This window comes from Falco cherrug, chromosome 1 (genome assembly GCF_023634085.1).
Source record: "Falco cherrug isolate bFalChe1 chromosome 1, bFalChe1.pri, whole genome shotgun sequence".
NCBI lineage: Eukaryota > Metazoa > Chordata > Aves > Falconiformes > Falconidae > Falco > Falco cherrug.
The window spans coordinates 80,916,294-80,940,803 of NC_073697.1; positions in this window are offsets into that span (position 1 = coordinate 80,916,294).

Genomic DNA, 24,510 nt, shown 5'->3' on the forward strand with positions numbered 1-24,510 from the left:
CCAACAGAAAAGAAATCACTCGGATTGGGCAATGAAAAGCATAAAAAACTAGGGAATTTATACCACTTTTAACTAGTGAAGTGGGATTTTGCTTTCAAGTTTATTATACAGGGGAAAAAAGTACAATAACGTATTTTGCTTATGATTAAATGGTTTTAGCAGGCTTTAGAAAGATGAAGACATTTCACTTGCCTTATATACTGAAAACTGGCAGACCTACTGTTTTGAAACATCTTTTGGAACATCATAGTCAAACTATACTGGCGTTATTAGCCAAGCTGTCAAATTAGCAGAGGGTCTTTGCTTCATTATTATTTCTTCTTTTTTATTGTATTGATCGACTTTAAAATGTTGGAAATGAGCCAGTGCTAAGGCCTTATTTCCATTTAGCAGTATAATGAAGTAATAAACACAATTTGAACCAGATTAGAAGTTTCTTCCCCTCCTAACTAAAAGCATTTTAATATCTTTTTGAAGCTTCAATGTTTATACAAAAATAGCTATTAGCTGCATGATTGCAATTAAAAATAAATAAATAACCGAAATCAGCCCTCGCTGCTCCCAGTAGCAGCTTATCCTCAGTGCTCAGAATTTTTATGGTATTTGGCTAAAAAAAGCAAAATCATTTATTCAACTCGGTCATGAACATTAGCCTGGATTTGTCCTCTGAGCAAAACTCAAACAAATATAAATGAGGGCACTTTCTTCACTCCCTGCACCCAGCTTGATTGTTCCCCTTAACCACTTACACCTTCTGGTGTTTGCTGCCCTATAATGCTCAACATCAGGCATTATGTAGTACCCAGATGAAATCTATGTTTAATATAGAAAATTTTGAAGAGGCTTTTCTTCTTCATTCTTAAAAGCACTAGACCAAATACTGCTCCCGGCTGTATTGTGTGAGCAACACTCATATGATGGAGTGAACATTTGCCTATAGTAACTTGGCAATGTCTTTGAACAAGACCTGTTAGGAAACAGGGAAATCAACTGCAAGAAAGAAGTACGTCTTGATAGGGCTGACAACCAGTTAATAACTCTTTCTGTAGTGCTTCTCCTGAGGTTATTTTAGATTCAAGGTCTTTAAGTTTTAAACTTTTAAGCAAGGAAATCTTGAAAGTGTTTAAAATCTTCACACATAAAAGCATATAAACCTGGAGCTTTTAAATAGCTAATGCTGTGTTTTATTTAGTTGTTTTGGACAGCAAATTCTAAAGCAGTAATTAAATTTGTAGGCCAAATTCAGTCCTCAACATAATGCAGGAACCACTTCCCATTTTAGGGCCAGTACAAGGGTTCTTTTCTATTTCTTAAAGTGATGTGCTATAAATTTGCATGCTGTATTACAGCAATCTTCTGAGGACTGATTTTAAAAAATTATAAATTATATAATTAATATTTATGTATATAACACCATATTAGGCTGATAGCTGGTACTGAATTAAGGTGTTTGGTTGACCGAGCAGGGCACTGAACTTCTGGAAAAGCTGGTTGCCCATTCTACCATACTTAAGCCTCCTCAGTCCACTGAAGATGTGGTCTGATGATTCATCTATGAACTGTAAGCAACCTTAAAGTGTAATTGTCTCTTCTTCTACTCTTCTCCAGTGATAGACTTTGAAATACCTTGCCTTTGTCCACGAGAGGAAAGGAAACTAACATTGGAACTTTCAGAACAGTGTCCTGGAACAGAAAACTTTTCATTCTTAGTTCTAACTAAAAGACAAGAGGCTTGAAGGTCTTCCAAACACCTTTGAAAATACACTTGTGGTGACATACATGCCAAGTTATTGAATATAAAAGCAGTGCAATGTGATCTGGAGTGGTGACTCAGAAGTAGTCAACTGCTATGCTGGAAAGGCTGAAGAAGCCAAAGGAAGCACTAGCAACTGTCAGAAAAGGTGACCAAGTTATACTTTCTGCATTAATGCTGTCACCCAGGAGGCAGGAGAGAAAGCAAGCAGGAATGGTGGTCTGTGCAGAGCACTGACTGATGAGGTGGAGCAGACTGTTTGCTCCCAAGTTTGCTGGTGAACTACAGATCAGAAACAGTGCAAAGAGATGAAGTATGCATATCCGACACCACTTACACTGCTCAAAGTCATGTTGATATTAATTTTTTATTGATGGAACTGTAGGAAATTTGCAACTAGTGGACTTACGCCAGGTTTTATGTGATTTTGTTGTTATAGGTTGTGTAAGTCATATTTATACTACCAGTTCAGTAGCTTTCCGAACAAATCACTGCTGAGGAGAACAGGGATGCAAGGAGCAGAGGAATCCTGGCTGCTGTCTGTGACTACTGAAAATAGGAAGGACCAGCAGCTGGCTACGTGGGCTGGGTTAATCATGTTGATTTCTAGACAGGTAGCACGGGGATGCAGTCCGGCTACAATCACCTTCCTAAATATCAGTGTGCCATGCTTTTATTTTTTCTCTGTCATCTTTGATGAAATGTAAACAAATTGTACATTAGCTACCTCTGTACCTCCAGTATAAAAGTAATATCAGTTCTACGATTCTACCTTCTACCCGAGACTGCCAGGGTTTTATTTATGCTGTGTGCATACATGGAGAGAGAGAGAGAGAGAGAGAGAGAGAGAGAGAGAGGCAGAGCACATGCTTGTCACCAGGAGTTGTTCTTTTAAGAAATGTCAAACGCAACTTTGGCAAGTAATTTATCACGTTTGCTAGACAGTTATGCCTCTGCAGACTGTGGAATGGCTCCCAAGCTCAGGTCTCATCACGTCCTGCTCTGCTCCTCAAATTGTATCTCCTGTATCCTGAGTCTGTGAAAGTGCTGTAGGTTTCTGCTCACCACACACCTCAAAAAGCTTTGTGAAAAATCAAGCAGAAACTGCTTCTCTCTGTGGCTTTGTATTAGCCTCCCCAGGAGTGGCTGGCCATGGGGTCTTGAGACACAATGAAAAATAATGAATGATAAGCTTTTTATTCCTGATGTAACCATTTGGGGTCAGAAGCTGTAGATGATGTCCCTTATCTAATCACCATCTTGTTTTGCAGCAAGGGAGCACTGAAACATGACAAAATTGTGGAATGCGTTCTGTGAATTTATACACCCCAGATTTCTCTGTAAACTTCATATTTAAAGGATTTATCACTTGCATGTGAACTACATATTGCTTTGAATATCGATGCAACTCTCTGAAGTGATGGACAATAGAACTAACTGGAAAAGGCAAATCTTCAGAAGCTGGTGTTTTAGGTTGGGGGTTTTTTGTTGTTTTTTTTTTTTTTTTTTAAATTACAAATCTGAAGAAAAGGTCAGCTCACACAATGTCTTCTATGGCGTTTCCAGGTATTGTAACAACTGACGTGGAAATGTTAAGCTTGCTGGAAATACCTCCACTCAATGACAATGGCTTGCACCCTAAACTGCAGGGCTGCTGGGTGCCTGGGTGCACCAAGAACCAATTAGCCCAGGAGCTGGGCACCTAAGGCAAGCTGGCACCCAGGGCTTCCTTCGGATATTTCTTGCTAAGACACTGACTTGTTTGGAAATAACTGCTAAAGGGCACTCAGTCACCAGCTCTGAAATCCAGTTAATTAATACTTGTCAGAAGAACTTTACCCTGAATGTCTAATACTGACCTTTAAAATAATGCTTGCAGCTAAGATCCCTACCTAATAACACTGTCTCCTGGATGCTGGCTTTCAGAAATAGGCACAGCAGGCTTCCGATACACTTTTTCTTTTGTTCAAGACTATCACACTTGTCCTGCTTTTATTCAAAGCTTTCATGTAGCCATAGCGCAGCCACAGCTACGGCTGAGATCGCTTACACTTTTCATGTCGCTTCATGTTCTTTTGCAGACATAGTCAATACCTTCTCAAAGGCCTTTCCAGTGCTTAAAATTCCATTGTCTTCCTTAACAAGTTTTTTCTGGCTGAAGTTAATTTCTTGCTGGTCACAACATTTTCACGTGTTGTATCACTTCATAGTTCTGATCTCATAAAACGGGTTCACTAGAGATGCATATAACCAGATTTACAATTTCTGATTTGCTTTTAGTGCAGACCATTTGTAAGATACAAACATGAGGTTTGGTTTTGGGAGCAGATTGGCCCAACATTTCCTCTCTACCTTTTACCAGACAGTGGTATCCATTACATAGCCAGGTGGGGGATAAGCAGAGGGGCAGCAGCAAGCCCCCAGCAGCTCACACATAAAAGGGCTGCCACAAAACTGGCAGCATCAAGGTTACCAGGCTTTCAATATCTGCAAGTACCTGGGCATGAACACCGCTCACAGGCAGCCTGCTGTGCCCTGATGTTCACCATTCGGCTCTGCAGGCTGTGCTACCCACCCAGCGCAGCAGACCGGAGCGCCCGGGAGCTGGGAGGCCATGCCGGCCAGTTCTGCAGTGTTCTCCTGCCCCTCCTGCTTGGGGGGGGCAACATGGGGAGCCCCATCTCCCTGAACACCCCACAAAAGCTGTTTGGAACCTGGAGAGTCAAGGGGCTCCCTTTCTGTGCGAAGTGGTATCTAGCACAAGGAAGTTGGCAGCTGGCAAAAAGTCAGGCAGTGTTTTCTCAAAAAGTGGAGAGGAGCTGGTTCGAGCTTTGATGAATCGGCATTTCCAGAGGAAGGCTGTTCTGTCAGGAGATTTTTCCAACTGCTGTCATGAGCAGAACAGTGAAAACAGCACACATTGTAGGAGGAGGTTTTGAAAAGGTTGCTGACTAAGTACTTATTTTCCACCTTAGCATATCGGGGATCGAGAGCACATTTCAAGAGCAGGATGAGGCCCAAGTGCTCAATTGTCTTTGGAAAATTATCTTTTTTACTCTATTGTTCCAGCCTGAATGTCTGGTACTGATGCTGCACACCTAAAATCGCCCTTTGGAAAATGCCCCCACACATGTGGTTTGTACAAGTTGTACTATACTTGAAATATTTTAAACGTCACTCTTATTTTTTTTTACCTGTAGCACTATAAAATTCTTGAATTAAAATATTTTAGGAAAATAGTTTTATTTTATCCTTATTGATATGTATGCAATAGATTAAAATCACCACCTTCAGATACTACTTGACTTTTCCAGAGGCATAAATCTGACGCTATGCATCAGAAAACATGTGGATTTTCTGCAAAGGCACTGCAGTCACCTGCCTGCACAACTAAACAAAATAGATAGAGATACAAGTATTTTTAAAACACACTTTACTACTAAACAAGTAGAGTGCACTTCAAAATCCAATTAAGTTAGAAATGTTGACATTTTAAAATTTCAAAAAGAACAATAATGATTTCTTAAAAAAATGGAGACAGAAAGCAGAAAATAGGAACATAGTTTCATCTGAAAAGAAAGAAGAAAGTGGTGCATTTTGTTTGTGCTCTAATTTGCAAGCACTCTTCCTGGTACGGGCACATAAATGGGGAAAAAGGAACAGAAATAAAAACACCCATCAAAATGTGGTTTTGCCAGTTGTATTTTACCCTATGTATCATGGTAACATAAAGCTAAAACAAAAGTTGCTAATGCTAGAAAATATAAGGCAGAGAACAAGAACAGCAAGGCATTGTTCATACCTCCCCCATGTCCCCTGGGCATCCTTTTGTAATAAGGAAGGTGGTGCTTTTGTATTCTGCTGCTCATCATCACTCTTCCTTGACTAGTTAATCCAACAATAAGAGGAAATCAGCAAGAAAAGAACTCAAAATCAAATATTCAAATGAAAAGCTAGATGATTCTGTTTTCCCTACTGCATGTCAGAGTTTGCACTCATCTCTGCCTCTTTCTGTGCTCAGTTATTGATATCAAATTAATGAGATGAGACACAAGAAGTGATTATCTTCCATTTTGTATTGAGCATCCTCTGTTCAAAAACAATAAATGATCTGAAGGCTTTTACAGAGATATAAATACATATCAACCCTTATTAAATTGTTCAATATCATAAAACATAATTTTCATTTTAATTAAAATTAAAAATGTTGAAGCATGAATTTCAGTTGAAATATTTAAGCAGTTACATGAACTGTCATTGCTGTTCACGGGATTACACCAGATGCTAGATAAATACATTGACTTGTACAGACAGCTCTTTGGTGGCATGACACAAAACCTGCTGGAGTTGATGGGGGTCTTTTCACTGACTCCAAGTGTTTTGAGTCAAGCCTTTTGTTATTGTGCTTTTTGCTGGTTATTTTGCTGGGGGTTTTTTGGGGGTTTTTTTTGGTTTTGTTTTTTTTTTTTAAATACTATTTTTGCTGGTTATATTTAGTCAGGGAGGAGAAGCAGGTATGAGGCAGGTACTTGCATGTGCTTGCTCTAGGTGCCAAGGTGCATAATTCTTTCTCAATTGCATGACAAAATACTGCAAAAAAACCCCACCTGTCAGTATTTTGTTCTTTTCTTATTGCACAATGTTTGAGCTCTCTGCCATTGCTCTCAATAGTTAAAAAAGCCAAGTAACTGAAGAGTTGCATTTTGAGCTGCAGTATATCATGTTTCTGGAAAAGAGAGAGCAAAGTGGCATCGAAGCTGAAATTTAGAAGCTTTAAAGGCTCAAATGTAGGTTATTCGGAAATGGAGGGTAGAAGCAAAAGGAGGATAAACTTTGCAAATTCCTCAAGATAGATTTAGAAAATAATTCAAGGGCAGTTCATTATGAAATCACTCAAACTAATATTTTTCTAATATTTTTTTTAAACGTACCTCCTCACAGAAGCACATTTACCAATGTCTGTATAAAGTATGATTTTGTAGTGAGTATGGTAGCACCAATGTGTGACCATAGCACAAAAATCATACGAACGGAATTACTTTTAGCGCTATGTATGCTGCTACATTTTAATTTTTAAAATGATTTTTTTTCAAAAAAAAAGAAGATGGAGCTAGTAAAGGAACTGCTTTATGTATGATTTCATCACACTTATACTTTCTTCAGAAGAAAACAGCCACTTCTGTCTCATGTGACAGAAGCTGCAAAAGGGATGAGCCTGGAATGGGTTAGTCATAAATGCAGAGATGTGTCCATCTGGTGGAACGCTCTTTAGGGAATGACAATGCTTACAGATGGGTTTTATCGTTAATCTTTTCCATTTGTTTTTATGGTTAATTTTTTTTCCTAGAGGTAGAGCTGCAGGAATGAGTACTTACCCTATCAGTATTTCATTTAGTAGCTCAGAAACCTTACCATGGTAAACAGCTCTACTTGGTGCTTATAACAAATACTGTTTAAAGAATTATATTTCCTTATGATGGTTTATAAATAGTAAATTTCTGCTCAGTAGACAAATGTGCAATATACTGGCACTGTTTTTCATCCTTGACTCTGTATAAGCTGATGAATGTTTCTGTGTTTGACACAACGATTTGTTAGTCTTTAGGAGGAAGATTTGTCTCATTTGAAACTGAAATTCATAGATATTTTAGGGTATTGGTCTTGGCACGTAAAAACAGCAGTCGATGCTAACTTAGGAAACAAATAATCTAAATGTGAGCCCTCTACAAGAATTCACATGCCATATCTCTTCACATCAAGGTCTTTATGTGTGTGAGTGTGTGTGTGTGCACACCTATGTGTGCATTTTTCTTGAGTGAGCAGTAGGTGTGAGAAACTTTAGTTTGGAAAAGATAAAAGGTCCAAGGTGAGGTCCCTGAGGAGTCATCACCTTTTCTAGGTGGAGCTGTTCTGAGTACTCTGATAATATTTTGGTTATTAAGAAATGTTTGGCAAGTATCTTTTGAATAGATGTGCTGGTGAAAAAGATGGGTTCATAATTGTTAAGGTTTCTGAAACAGTAATATTTTATGGTATCATTGTACATATTGTAGTGTTACAACATTCACAGACCTACAATTGATTCATATTAAGCTCACACCTTTGTCCGTTGTAAATGACAATCTTCTGATTTTAAACACATCTGTATAGATGTTTGTATAATCCTAATACTTGAAATAGGAAAGATGGAGATACAGAAATACATCCTGAGGTGAGATATGGATAACAATCATAGGAATATGAATCATGAATAATTTGAATTTTACTTCTTTTCTAGGGACAATAAAATAATATTGTCTTTAGAAGCTGGATAGTTTAAAGAAAAAAAAAAATGAAAATTATCTGAGCTAGATGCTTACATCTGTAGTAGGTATCTGCGAACAATGAAAGACAATAAGCCATATCTAGCCCAGATGGAAGTGAACTTCTCCTTGTCAGATTACTGAATTCTATGTGTTTCTATACCAGTTGAGTTTGATTTTACACAATCCAAACCTATGAAAAAAGCTTAGGGTAGAGTTCTGCATCATTTATGTTGAAATATTGTTTCAAATACAGCACTTTATAAACTTTCAGTGTAATTATATTTCTTTATAAAATGTATTAGGTCGTTGATTTTGGTAGCCTTTCTCTGGAGGGTTAAGACAGGGTTTTGTTAGAGGGCAACTTTATATTTTTTTTTCGAATAAATAAATAAATAAATGTCTCAATTTCTGTTTAGAAAAATAACTTACACCATAACAGCAAGAAATCCTTTGAAAAGCTCATGGGAACACTGTAATTTGCAGGAACAGGATCAGGAAAACACTTATTCAAGGTGACAAAGAGGTACTGCTGTGACCAAGAGGAATGAATTAGCTTCTACAAAGTGACTTGTTTTGAGAGAGCTACAGAAACTGCATTATCAAAAGCCGCAGCAAGATTTAGAAACATTGCATTGCATGTGTGACAAAATCTTCTTGCATCAACTATTAATGACACTCCATCTGAGCTTGTTCGAGCTTAATCTCATGCTTTCTGAATTTTCTAAACATATATTATCTCTAAGATAAGGTTGCAAGTGAAGATTTCTGTAACACATAAAAGAATAACAATTTAAGTGAAAAATAATGTTCCTGTGATAGCCACTATCTGCAGAATGAATCAATGTATTTTATTACAGCTTCCCAAAATCACAAGAGAAAACTGAATAGCACCTTTCTCACTAAAGCCAAGAAGAAACCACTTATTCTTTCCCAGTTACAACATGGCTGGCATACTTCAAGGATCACGAGCAGCTCACAGATCAAGATTAGCAGATTCCTGTGTAGGGAATTCTGAAAAATATGTTAATTACTACATTTATTTTTTTTTTAGAAAAAAGTCCAGGTGAATTTGTGGCTAGGTATAAAATTTTTAGACCAAATTTCAATAGATTTGATGTAACTGAAAATTATTTAATAAATTTAGAAATTACACGTTTTAAATTCTGAGAACTGTACCTTTTGTAAAAGTCTTTACAAGAAGTTTTGACAGAAAACTTCAGTGCAGTCCTTTGTAAAACCTTTTCTATGAGACTATGACAGGAATGGAAAACCAAAATTGGCTTCTTTTCTTAGAGTGTGAAAGTTGTCGCATAATTTTGAATCCAGACAGAATTACTGGCCCAAGTCCTAACCCCACTTACAGCTTTGGTTTTAATGTTATAGTAGATTTAGGGATACTTCTCACCATGAAGATCAAGCTTTGGGGACAGAGTGGTTTTGCACTTTGAGGTATGAAAAAGATAAAAGGAAATGTTCAGATGTGTCTCTGTGTGGGGGCTGAGCAGTGCAATTCATGCTGTGTTATCAGTCATCTTCCATGTTGTGCATTTTTACAAGTGTGGTAGAGAAAGTAATTTGTCTTAGACTAAATTCCTAGTATTTTCATTTAATGTCCATGGAATATAGGTAGCCCAGAGAAAGACTATTAAGGTTCAAACATGACAATTCTGCTTTCTATGTTAAAGAAATATAAATTTTAGTTTTCAGGGAAAGCATGTTTTCAGCAGAGATTTGTCCTTCTGGGCCAAGCACTGTCATAATTATGAAGAATAGTTCCATTACATTGAAGGATTCATTCTCAAGTATTTCAGAGCTGTGAAGAAATGCAACTCTTGAACTGGATCAAAACAATGGTGTCTAATATAATTTATTTGCAATCATTCCATCTCTGCAGGTTTCAGAATTGAAACTGTGCTCTCAATTTGTCTGTTATTCAAGCATTGCTGAGAGAACATTCATTAGAAGTGAAAAGTGGGCAAAGACTTTAATGACCCCTTTCCATTGCTTTACGAGCTATGCAAGTCGGTTAGCTATGGAGCATATGTAGAGCAAAATTTTTTACAGCAAGTATAGCACTAAATTGTTCTTTTGTACCAATAATAGCAAGCAATAAGAGATGTGGCAGTTCCACAGGCATCTTACCTCCATGACTACTCTTGGAAATGTCCAGGTTTCCCTCATTAAGGGTTATGGCTTTGAATTTTCTTTTGAGAGACAAGTGGAATATGAGCACAAAACCTTACGGGTGACAAAAGGAGAATAGTGGAACATGGTTTTGGAGGTGAAACCAGTATCTAAATCCCGAAGGCCTGCAACTTCTTGAGTGCAACCATCCAGCTAATTTCTTATCCACCGGGGGTCAACCCATCAAATCCATGTCTCTCCAGTTTTAGAGACAGGGATGTCTCACTGTGTGGGACAGTGTCAACTGCTTTGCACAAATCCAGGTAAGTGACATTGGTTGTTCTTCCCTCATCTGTTGGTGCTGTAACAACATCGTAGAAGGCCACTAAATTTCTCAGGCACAATTTGCCCTTACTGAAGCCATGTTGGCTGTCACCAATCACCTCCTTATTTTCAATTTGCCTCAGCATAGTTTCCAAGAGGTCTGCTCCATGATTTTGCCAAGGCGAGACTCACCATGCTGTAGTTCCCCAGGTATTCTTTATTTCCCTTTTTAAAAATGGGGGTTTTGTTTCTCCTTTTCCAGTCAGTGGGAACTTCACCAGACTGCCACGACTTCTCAAATGCGATAGATAATGTGTTTTCCAAAGAGGATGGATGCAACAGCCACACACTATGACTGATGCAGTGCTGCTGGCATGGTCCCACCTACCGGGTATGACCGGAGGGGCTGTATGATACCAGATACTGCATTGCAATACCCCCTCAGTCAGAAGGGATTCAGCAACCACTGAGCACGGAGCAATAATACCATTAACCTTTCTAGAAAACGAGAAGAAAAAAGTGTTTGTAGACCTTCACTGTAAAGAAAATCCTCCAGGCTGCCTTCAAAGTGGGCAGGGGCACCGTGCTTTAAGGCAGGGTAGGAAGTCAGATACATGCATGGTTTTATAAATCCTCATTGGCTTGCTCCAGGCTGCTTTCTCCTCAAACTAGGCCACTAGGATTATACCCAGCAGGTGGCTAATTTCTTCCCATGCTGCCTGTAGGAAGCCCAGTAGGGCTTTGCACGGTCTGGGTTAAGAGCAACTAGTGAACTCTTGGTTTCATGGCCGTGAGCAATGCTTCAGAAGTACAGTTCTGCCTAAGGTAAGAGGGGTTTTTTTGAAGGGGGAATCTGAAGAGGGTGGTGAAATAAATGCAAAGCAACCCTTTGAATTATGTGTGATGCTGCTCATGTCTTTCAAAAACTTGTAGAGAACACCAGTGCTGAGGTTATCAGTCTGTTGCTTCCACCCACTGAGAGCATACTTAGGTACCAGTGACAAAAAGTGAAATAGATAGTGCAATTTCTCTAAGGTTAGCACTTCTGGAAAACAAAACAAACAAACAAAAAAAACAAAAACAAAAAAAAAAAAGAGAAAAAAGAAAGAAAGAAGATAATTTTACAAGATTGCTAATGTATCATGCTTTGCATGCTGTGCAACTGGACAGGTGTTTTGTGAAGAACCGCTACAGAATGTCTGCATTGATGTAAACAGGAAGGATTTTTCATTTCACAAATCACTAGACTGTCCTAGTGTCACTAGATTTTTTCCTGTCTCGCCCGCCTTTCATTTCCCTGAGAGATATATCAAGGGCAGAATTACTTGTGCAAGTTTTAAGGAAATTATACTGGACTTTTAATTTTTTATATATATATGTGACCATTTCAAAGTTCATTTCAGTTTGCCATTCTTTTATTCCCTCCCAAAAGTCTCACTGAAGCCACTGTGTCAGCCTGGTGTTCACAACTTGGTATACTTCTATTTAACTTTAAGGATAACCCTTTTGTAAACATTTTGCACAGGTTGTTTGTACTACCAACTAAACATAATTCATCCACTCCTTTAAAATGAGATATTATTCCTGAATACATTGTATACAGTGAATATTCAACTTGGACTTTATTCATTTTGGTGTAATAGAATTTTGCTTCTGACTATTACCAGCTGTCATCGCTTTGTGGTTGTCATTCAGTGCACACAGTGTGGGCAGAAAATACCACCTTTGCACAAGATATTTTTGACCTTGTGAATTTCTAAAATTTCATTCCATTAATTTGAAAACTCAGATTTAGCAGAGTGAACATCAGGCAATCAGTAGTACTTAATCTACTAGCTCAGCAAAACACCAAATTAATTCAAATTTGAAAAGGACTCTCCATCTGTAGCAAAAGCATGTTCTCAATTACATTTTGAATTAAATAAGAGATAGGAATATTTTTGAAAGCTTGAAATTTATGGTTTCATTAGACTGAAAAATTAAACCTAAAAATGTGTAAAAATCCACATTAATCATTTAGTTTTAGCACATAAATGCAAATGGCTTGGAACTGAGCTTCATTTCAGACTGTAAGTAGTAATTACCTAGTGACACCTCATGAGCTTCTTTAGAACCCTGCTTTTAATAAAAGTGGGGAACACTAGGGATCTGCACAAATAAGAGGATTATGGTATTTAATCAGCACAAAGTGGTAATGATAAAGCTTCATTAGATAGCATTTCCAAATATGAAATCAAGGAAGATGATCTTGAATGTAAGTGGGTTAAATGTTCATTTTAAATTATTTTATTCAGTGAATTCTCTTCTGTTCATGAATGCGTTGATTTGTATGCTTGAATTAGTTTGGTGCTTAAAACAACCATTTTCAACAGTTAGTAGATGGAAAATTCTTTCTTCCAAACTGTTGGTCTTATACACTGCCAGTCTACAATTGTAGACCTTAGTATTCATAGAATCATAGCATTATTTAGGTTGGAAAAGACCTTTAAGATTATTAAGTCTAACTGTTAAGCCAGGATGACCAAGTCCACCACTAAACCATGTCCCCAAGCATGGCATCTACTTCATTAGTATTTCAGTATTTGTTACCCACCATTTGTGTTATTCAATGATTGCTTTTATCACGAAATTGTTTCTGGTCCATGATTGACCTACATATTGTCCACAAGATAAAAGTTCATATGCAACCATATTTACATGAGAATTTATATTATGGTGGAAGGAAGTAATAATACAGAAGTCTCATCTTGACAGGTACTTTACATTGGCTTGAATTAGTATTTAAAAAATATAAGGGAATTTTCAGATTTTGGGGTGTATACCCACTATGTGTAGATATGAAGACAATCAAATAATATATTTTTAAAATTATAATGAAAAAAGAAAGACCTACTTCTCACTCTGCAAAGCAGATTTTGGATAAGAGGAATACAATCTCTCTTCTGTTATTCAAGCTTACATGTGTAATTTGAGTAAGTCAAATGATTAAATAAACTTCTATACTTCCTTTTCTGTCTCACACTAGTGAACTCGCATTCTCTATTTTTGCTTATGTTTTATATGCAGTCACTCCAAAATGTGTTACAAATACTCTAGACTCTGTGTGAAGGAAATTGTGATGATGGTTTTGTGAGTTTGACCATATCAGACACAGCATTCTGGACATCATGATCTACTGTGAAGTTCTATTTAACAAAGTTTTGTTAAGGCAGAAAAAATGGACAACTACTATTCCTAAAAAAGCATCAAGGCCTTAACTTTTTGGTTTTGTTTTTTGTTTTATGTTCTCATCATGTTCTCCTGTGTTGTCTTTTCATCTATAACGTAAAATTTTATCGTCTCATTCCATTGCTTTGACTGTTGGCTGTATGTCATCTTGTGATATCCTTACTTCTGCAGCTTTATCATCTGCGAGTTTATTATGAGTCAAGTATTACTTTTCTACCATCTGTTCATACACAGATCAAATTTTCTGTTCTTTTTACCTAGTCACACAAAATTTATACTTGTACAAATTGGAAGGTTCACTAAAAAAGGTGCTTAAACAGTTTGGGTAACTATGCCTAACTTCAAAAATGGCCTACACAAGATGCACTTCAGAAGGTGCATGCAATTTTTGCACATCTGCAATTGCATTTTGAATCACTCCACATGTCCAATTGCATGTCTTTATACTACTGATCTCTGCTTGAGATTGATATGTAAGGGCTGGGTCAGAATAAAATTATTTTTATGTGATATCTTTGAAGCACAAATTTACAATTGAAGATGTCCATGCAATAATGACAAAGACAAGTCTTACAGAACACTTTTTCTGGTTGGCCAGCTAGAATTTTGTATGATTTTATATATTTTCTTTAAAAGCCAGAATTTTGAGTTATTCTGTTGTTGCATCAGTGTGTAATCTAGATGTTCACAGCAATGATATGATTCTGCATTGATTCCTCTTTGCATCATGATTTTTACCAGTTTTGGTATTCTGAAATTTCCATTTTTTGTGTTACACAGTATAACAGTTCTTTTACTACATTGTTTTACATTTATTTTAATTTACATTGATCTTAATCAATACATTCAATTTAAAATTTAGTACTTTACCCAGTGGTCATTACACCCTGCAGTTATAGCCTTAACAAAGCATTAGTGCTGCTGGTTTTCTCATTTAATTTTCCTAAAGGTGTTTTAGAACTTGTGTATTTTTTTATCACAGTTGTTGCTTCATTGCAATAAAAAGAAGAGATTTTACCCTTCTATAGTTTGGTTTTTTTCTAACTTGCTCCATAGGTTCTTTTAAACCTGTTTTTCCCAATAATGTTCTAATCCCTTTCAGTCCTATTGTGTGTAAATCACAAATTTCTCAGAACGACATTTCTGTAGCATTCAAATTCATACCTAGACCTGAAAAAGAGTAATATTAAGGTCAAACTTGCTTAGCTCTGTGTGGTCTCATTGACAAATAACCTCAGAGAATAAGTTATTTTAAAATAATACAATTACAAAAAGAGATCATAGAATGGTTTGGGTTGGAAGGAACCTTTACAGGTCATTTAGTCCAATCCCCCTGCAATGAGCAGGAACATCTTAAATTAGATCAGTACTCAGAACCCTGTCCAACCTGACCTGGAATGTTTCCAGGGATGGGGCATCTACCACCTCTCTGGGCAGCCTGTTCCAGTGTTTCACCACCCTCATTGTAAAAAACGTCTTCCTTACATCTAGTCTGCATGTACTTTCTTTTAGATTAAAACCATGGCCCCTTGTCCTATTGCAACAGGCCTTGCTAAAAAGTTTGTCTCTGTCTTTTGCAAAAGGGCACTTTAGGTGCTGAAAATGCTGCAATGAGGTCTTTCTGGAGCTTTCTCTTCTCCAGGCTGAACCCCAAGTCTCAGCTTTTTTTTTTCACAGGAGAGATGTTCTGTCCCTCTGACCATTTGTGTTGCCTCCTCTGGATCTGCTCCAACAAGGCCAAGTCTTTCCTGTGCTGAGGACCCCAGGGCTGGATGCAGTGCTCCAGGTGGGGTCTCACCAGAGCAGAGCAGAGGGGCAGAATCACCCCCCTCCACCTGCTGACCACACTTCTTTTGGTGCAGTCCAGTACACAGCTGGCTTTCTGAACTGCGAGATCAGACCTTCTGGAACAGGTAGAGTGCATACACATAATTCTTCTGACATTTAAATAATCCATAAATTTTCCAAGTTCAGGCTATATCTCATGTTGGTCTCAAATTACATTTGATTGCCTTGATACCTTATCAGATTTAATAAAATGTTTACAACAAGTAGCCCTTATACACCGAGAGGAAGTTGAAAAGTCTCATTCTGGCACAAAATTATTTCCATGTCTTCATCTTCTTAGACATTAGTGGGTCTATAGGTGAATCCAAGCTCATTTATTGCAGCAAACATATGTAGGACTATCCCTAAAATGTGAACCTGTCCATCATAAGAATTTTTGCTAAGGAGGAGTCCCTTCAGGCTGTTGGAACAAATACAGCTGTTGCATTTTCCAGCCATCTGTCTAGACTAAAATACAAAAATATACAACTTACAGCATCTTTGACATATAGTACCAGAGTTGTTAATGATAGGGGGTCAAATTCAATAAAAAATAGAACTTGAAGCCTTTCACTCTGGTTATAAATGACTGTTTTGAGTCAAACCCTTTACTGTTGACACTCAGGTCATAAAATAATTTATTAATATTAATGTTTTGGAAATGACTGGTCTTTTCACGTTTGAAATGTGAATATTGAGAAAGTATATATACAGCTCTCAGGACTGACCCTTGAGCAGTGTAAACCCAGAAAAGCTAAGTTCATTTAATAATTTATCCCCAACAAATAAATAATTAAAAATGGAAGATAAATAACTCCAGCGTCTAGTGGCACGGTTAGGTGTTATCTATAATGAACATATCTAACCCTTTAGAATCTCTAGACGCAGCCAACAGCTATTCTCAGACTCACAGTCTTTCTGAGTTCACAGTCAGATATGTTGCTCCAGGTGCAGACCATCTGGTTAAAAAAGTTAGTTCATAGCTTCTCCCAGGATGTCACCACCTCTGAGAGTTATCACCACTTCTATTTGCCACTCTAAGAGTACACTCTGTCCTTACTGCTAACTTGCTTTGGTAAAATTATCTGGGTCAGAAAACACCCCTACTATTAACTCATGTTTACATGGAGTACTGATACCTAGGGTAAACTGATGGATACGAGGGGATGTTAATGGGAAGGGAAAGGTGATGAGGAGCGGAGAACAGTATTGACCTCGCTCAGCTCAGCTGCAGCCAAAAAAAGCATGTCAGACCATGGTTTCATATGATCCCATATGATAGTCCTATACCCTGCTCTTCCCTGTATTTAAGCACAGTAATGTCAGCTGGACCATGAGGTGCCTGGTTAATAAAATAACATGTGAATAAATTACTTCCATAAGCTTTATCTTCCATCAGCTTTATTCTAACGTACTATTGCTTCACTTGAAGTTTGGTGATCAAGAAAAAGACCTATTAAAAAAAAAAAAAGTATATTCAGAAGCATGTGATCATTTTGGATGGCCAGCATATCTGATCAAAGTGATATAGCTATCTTGGATTATTATTGAGGACCACCAAGGAGACAGAGGAGATCAATGTAAATTCAATGCTTGCAATTAATGACAGTTTATAGATGATTTTAGACATGAATTGAAATTAGTTCTCTTGTGCCACAGAAGTAATATAAATCTGTTGAAGCTCTGGGCTAGGAATATTATTCTATAGGAGATGTAGCAAAGGGTAGTGTTTAATGTCTTTTTAACAATAAATCTCCAAAGTTAAGAAACTCTGGAGCAAATTTATACTGGTTTTATGGTGTGACTCTGATATGTTTAAGCTTTAACTCTACCAGTGCAACTGATCATACAAGGGTATTTCTCAGATTGCAGTGATATAAACACTTAAGATAGAGTTTCACATTAGTACTGATGAACTCAAAGGGTAGTAAGAGTGTAAATCAGAGCAGATATAAACCTTTTACCCTTTTGAACTACCAACTTGGCTTAAAAGAATTTTACTAACTTTGGAAAGATTTAATTTTATATTTCCGAACAGTTCAAATGATATCCAGTTTAACATCACCAGTTTCATTGGAATTATTACAGAAATTAATTCTGCACATTTTTTGGTTTTATTCCACTACCTATGGCAATTGAATTCTAACAAACATCTGCACAAAGACTTTAAGCTGTACCTTAAGGTGAAAATTCTTGTGATTAATTGTTTCTAGAGCCACACAGCATAATAAATATGTAAATACTGGATAGTTTTTCAGTATGTCTACTTTTATTTGATATTACAAAAAATAGTCAAGTAAATTAAAGATCAGTTTAAACATGCATTAATAGAAAACAAACAAGTTGTAATGCTCTCATTTGAAAAAAGCAGTGCAATTAAAAACAGGCAGCTGTTGTGGAAACCTTGAGGTTTAATAAGGAAAGCTATAAATCTGGATTTATAGTGAGAGAATGCAATTTCTTGAAATGGATTGAGCCTGAATTAAACCTACTCCAAAAATGCATTTTGTAAGTTTTTCATCTAGCTCTGTATGATCTGCAAAATGTCACTTAAATGGTAGCGAGGGATATAATTTGTACTTCCCATGAGAAAATAGAAACAAAGTTAAAGCTAAAGAGAGTGTAAAGCACATTGCACATTCCGGTCATCAATTCTTCCTCACAATATCTCTACAAAGTCCCTTTTTACTGCAGTTATTTTTTTTTTTACACTAGCATTGGACATTTCATGGTATCTCTGGGGTCTTTGAACTTCATGGGATCATATATCTAGGAGCAGCTTTGTACCACAGACTAGTAAAACATAGGGAACGGCATTATTTCAGAGATGATCTTCAGAGAGAGAATGTACGTGAAGGTATAGAGAAGTGTGTGTATGGGGAAAGCATTCAGCTTATCAGTACAGATTTACATTGGCAACTACTACTCTTGATGAGAGGGTTGAGAAGCAAGTAAACTGTTAAGTAACGTGATTGCAATGGTGAATACATTAATGATCCATAGGTACAAATTATATAAGGACAGATCATCAACATCTGACCATGCCCCACAGCAAATAATGTTTGTCAATGGAATAACCTGGGACTGTCGTGGGCCATAACCTCTTAGCTGCTTCATGAAACTCTAGAAGCATAACCCCTGACAGATATATATATTTTTTTCTTTTTACTGGCTGATGCTTTTAGCCTCCTGTTGCATGAAAGTGTAGCTTTAGATATGAAGTCTTCAACACCTCCCTGTTCTTCCACCTTGCTGGAATGAGAAAGGTATCCAGATATGATTTTCTTTTATGTACGCTGGAAACAGTGGCAACCAGCAGAGAAGACTGGGGTAGTGCCAATACCTTTTCCAGTTACTGGTGGTTTCATGCAAGATAAGCTGTTACTCAAAAGGTGAACTTAGACAAGTGAGAAAATATCCATTCTATTGGAAATTATTGTTTAAATCAAAACCAAACCGTGTGTCATTTTCAGTGTCAGCTGTCTGTGTCAAAACCTGATTGAACAAGGTTACTTTGGGGTTTATTTCAATGCCAACGTCCGTGCATTATTACCACTGGTGCTACAGACAGGAGCACGAGGCAGATAGGTGTTGGGATTTTCAGGGCTATCAGCATTTCAGGAACTGAGAAAGCACAGAAAATAACTCCAAATATATAAAGAAATAGAAAATTATAAAATTTAGGAAATTATTGAAACAAACAAACAAGCAGCAGAAATAAGGCCTGTAAATCCACAGTACAAGAGACAGACACACACACGTTTTAACATTGTTACACTTGGTTAAAACTGTCGTATTGCACAAAACGCATAAACCCAGAAATGTTTCAGGTTTTATCCTTATAATTTGAGTGGTAAATGAGAAGCACGGAAAGATGCTGTGCAACTACTAAATGCTTTTGGGAAATTGCAGCATTCTGATTATACATAGAAAAAGGAGATTGTGGATTTCTTAAATGAAGATCTGAGACATCATTGAGAAATAACTGCCAGATCCATGGATGAAGGGAACATGTGAGTGAAAGCATATGTGCACATATATGTAAGAAAGACAAATAGCTCAATGTGTTTCATTTCTGTATGAAACCAACCTTCAAATCATGCTTTGTGTGAGCCTGGGCTATGAGTTCTGAGCTTCTTGCAGCACGTTGCAGTGGGTTAACCCTGTCCAACAGCCAGACCCCTACCTGGCTGCTTGCTTACTCCGCCTCCTCAGCAGGACAGGGGAGAAAGGAAGAACAGGAAGGAAAAAGCTCATGGATTGGGATAAAGGCAGGGAGACTACTTACCAGTTACTGTCACAAGCAAAACATAATCAACTTGGAAAATCAACCTAATCTATAGCCAATTAAAATATACATGTAGTTACTAATTTGGGTAGTGGGAAACAAAAAGGCAGACATTAAAACAACATCTTCCCCCCCCTGCCACCTCCCACCCACCCCCACCCCCTTTTCCCATGCTCAACATCATTCTCTCATTCCTGAAGGAACTTCTTCTACCCTGTCCCAAGTGGTGCAGAGGACAGGGGGGTTACAGGGGTGTCTCTACTGCTCCTTCTTCCTCACATGTCAGTGCTCCAGCAGGAGCCCTCCACACACTGCAGGGTATATCTGCTCTGCCATGGAGCACCTCCTCTTCCTCTGACCTGACTGTGTCTGGCATGGGGCAGCCCCTGGCCTCCTCCCAAAGAGACCACCTCTGCAGCCCCCCCAGCTACCATCTTGCCTTCTGCACCCAAGACACACATGGGAAAGTGTTATGAAAAAACATTGAAAATGTTTGTCTTCAGCCTAAGTTAGAGATGTTAATATTAAGCTAAATATTGATCATATGGGAAATCCAGCTCCTTCCCAAGTTTTTTTTTCTCTCTGGTATACATCGCAGAAGATCACTTGCTCTGCATTGAATGTGAAAGCTGAAACTGCAAACCCATGATACCGTTAGTTAAAAACTGAATGGCATAATCCAGAATGCAGCTGTGTGGCCGAGTCTTTTTTTCAGAAAACATTATTTCTTATATTCCTTGGCACTACTAATTGAAATTGCCATGTTCCTTCTCCCCACCAAAGTCATTCCGAAATCTAACACTGATTAAAAAGAAAGATTATATCATCTCTGGAAAACTTAACCTTAAAGCTTCTAATTTTCAATAGCTGACCTGCAATTAACCATTCACTTTCATTGTTTAGTGCTCAGACTTTAACAGCTTTTAAAAATGCTGTTATAAACACCAGTTTTTATGATCCTGCAGTTGCAAGACACAATGCTATTTGCAGCTTGGCAGGTATTTCATCTCTGGGGACGGTGAGATAGATCATATATCTCTGCTTGAAAGCTCTTCAGTAGTATTTTGTATTTCCTGCCATTAGCAGTGAAGCTGTAGGTACAATCGCATCCATTTTGGCACAGGAGTCTGTTCTTCTGGTTCACCTTTGCAGCAGCTATTAGAAAAAAATATCTTGGATTTGAGTCTGCTCACTAAGTATTCTGTAAAGATTAGTAATCACTCAGCCCTTGTATGATAGCAGGAGAAACAAAAAGACTGTGTTTGACCTTTTCCAACAGGAACTTCCAAATTTTAATGTTACGAGATTTGCTTACTTACAGTTTTAAAGAAAATACCTACAAAATGTTCTACCACAATGCTGAATGATTTAAAAACACGTACCAACCAAACAAAAAAGCTAGCAGAAAAGAGATAGTCAGCTGCTGCCCAGAAGAGAAGATACTTCATACAGAGGGCATAGAGGAAACCAGTGTGAGGAAAAAAAAGCAAAAGGAGAGGCAAGCTAATGCAGGAATGAAACGGGAAGAGTACTGTGTGTGCTGGATATGATAAAGGCTGGACAAAGCAAATTAAACACCCTAACTGTACTAGCTTACTCTTTAGCAAAAAATGAAACTGTTCAACAAAAAGAGAAAATGTCACCAAATGTCAGCAGCAGAATAACCACAAAATAGAACATTTTCCTGGAGATAAAAGCTGCACAAACTCCATGAAACTCTCCTAATCAAGTTCTAAAAGAAGAAGATAAAAGCCTTAGGGAGAAAATGTCAATGCTAATAAACAGTCAAACAGAAAACAGTCCTGTTGGGACAGAATAAAAAAAATAACTTTCTTACAAGTAACATCCAAGTACAGACTGACCTGACTGAATGACCTGGTACAGGAGTCTCCAAATTTAGAGAGAATAATTTTTATTTTTTTTTAATTAGAACACATGGTAGTAAATTGTGTCCTGAAAAACTAAATGCTCTGTGGTAGTGTATCAGTGAGTTGTTCTGTGTAGTGGAACTTATGTGCTAGGTAATTTTCTGAAGTCTTTTTCCTACAGTAAAGCAAAGAAGCATTTAACTTTCCTGCAGTTAGATGCTTTAGTCCTTTGGCAGTGAAGAATAAGTGAAGTCCATCAATACAGAAGGCATCCTGTGCTCAAGTATCCGGACTACATTAAAGTCGTTTTCCATTTTCCTCTGCCTAAAGATTTTCAACGTCATCCTTTTTTTCAGGCACGCTTTTTGTGTGTTCAGGGGTGAAATGTCCTCATTACCACTTCCTGACATTTTTATCCATGGTATGAAACCAAGACCTATTAATATAAATAGTGAAGCATCCATAATCTATCAACCTGTGAATAATTTTGGGTCTTACATAAGTATATTATGTATTACTGTATACAGTACAGAGAAGGAAAAAAGATGTAGGTAAAGGTGTGTGTGTGTGTGTTGGTAGAAGAGATGTATTACTTTGAAACTGATGGAAAATTTTGTTTTTATTAAAGAGGAAATAAACCATCTCAGATAGAAGAGATCAGGTCTGCTGTTACTACCACAGAAACGATAGGAAGATCACAAGGCTCTAGGCTTTATGTCTACTGAGTTTAGTAGCATGTTTCTGGCATCATCATCAGTATCTAAATAACATTATATGCTTCTGCTGGCTTTGGATGCCAAGCTAGGTTCTGAGGATATTGAGAAAAACAGGGAGAAGGGAGGAGAATAAGTAAGACCCAAGAAGCCCTACATCAATGTGATGCTTGAAGTAGGAAATACGTGTGCTGCCCTGCCAGTGATTACAGCAGGGGTAACTAACCTAAAATTTTGTGATTGGTTTTAGTGGATTTAGCTCGAGTAAAGTTAATTTTTTTCACAGCGGCCCATATGGAACCGAGCTTTTTTTAGATTTGTGACTAAAATGGTCACACATGAATGTTTTAGCTGTTGAACAGTGCTCACCAAGATATTCTGTGCACCTGAAAGAGCGCACGGCTCCTCCTTTCTCCTCCCGGAACTCCTGAATGCTGTAAGATAAAGGCCTCACTAGGCCCACTGATGCCCAGTGTTATAGTTCAAAAAGGTGGTAATGGAACAGCAGATACTATAACAAAACTAAACTGAAAAAAAATTATTTATTTATATATATACACAGAGAGAGAGAGAGAGAGAGAGAGAGAGAGAAGAAATCCTTTAAAAGAAAAGACTCTTCAGGAAAAAGATATCTTAGAAGGAAAGAAGCCCAAGCAATGTGTGAGCCTCTTTGATTAAGTAGTACTTCAGTACCTGGAAAAAAGCCTGAATTTCTTTATGGGTGCTGAGATGACTAAATCCAGGAGAAGATTTACACTTTTGAATCTTGCATAGAAACCAGATACTACTGATCAGTGTCCTGATGTAGGCACTTCACTGAAGGGGTGTAAGACAGGTTCCTCCCTTTCTCCCTCACAACTTCTTCCTGATCATCCTGACACAGGGTTTTCTGACTCCTGTTCCTAGACTTTCTCTCTATTAACCAAAGGGTTGAGACAGATCTGGTGGGATTGTGAACCCCACAAGATGACAAAATACTTAAAAACAAGTCACCTCAACCACGCTGCCTCACAAGTTTTATATGTGTAAATATTGATCATGAACAGCAACATCAGAGCAGAATGAGCAAGTGTTTTTTCCATTCATTTCCCTCACTGTTGTTAAAGGAACGCATTCTCAAAGACTTATGCTCCATGAGTATAGTCCCACTGACTTCAAGACCAGAATTTATGTCTGTGTTTATTCAGTATATGGCCCCTTCAGGCTTTTCATCTGTGGACAGATGCAGCCAAATAAAAGCATTCAGAATCATAGAAGTCCTGCTATCTATGGTGGTTTTCCATGATGTTTTTAATCCCAGCTCTCCAAATTTTATTTTATTTCCATTTAAATTACTGGGTAATTTAAAGGGTTCCTTTAAGGCTTGTTGTTCATTGCGAGATTAATGGGTATATACAGCCTCAGATCAGCAAAACATACACCTAGGGATGAAGGAAAGTTCGTCAGGTCCAAGGATCTTGTTCACTAAAAGGGAGGAATGTTAGTTGGTGCCTTAGTAATTAATGGTTAAATTACCCTTGGGTAGTAGGTAGTAGGTAGCATAACTTTACAATCTGGTGGCTTTAAATTTCACGTCTAATTGTAGCAGTGGGAGTTAGAACACAAGTTGAAGACATAATGAAATTACCATAGGGAGGAACAGACTAATGAACTGAGGTCCAGCAAAAGTTATAGCTACATTGCTGTCATCTTGAAAATCTGTAAATAACAACTTTGAAAACCGTTGAGGGCACTAGAGAATGGATTTTATGTGTATATAAGCATGAAAGGTAGATTGGGAGGAATAATTGAGTTTGCTATATTGTCAGGTATGTACTTGGAAAAAAAATTACTTGGTCATCATTTAATCTCCTTTGCATGTTTTTTTCATCTTATTTGCATTTTTAATGCAAAACCCCACAGAATAGCTCTTCAATCATACTGAACTAGTTTGTGTCAAGTGGTTAGTGCCTATACAACTTTGTAAGTCTTTTTATTCAGGAAAAAACTTGGAGGAAAGCATAAAAATCCTATTTATGGTTTTGGTACTTGGAATTTCAAAGTCAAACTTTCCAAGTTTTATTAAGAATTCTGGAATCTT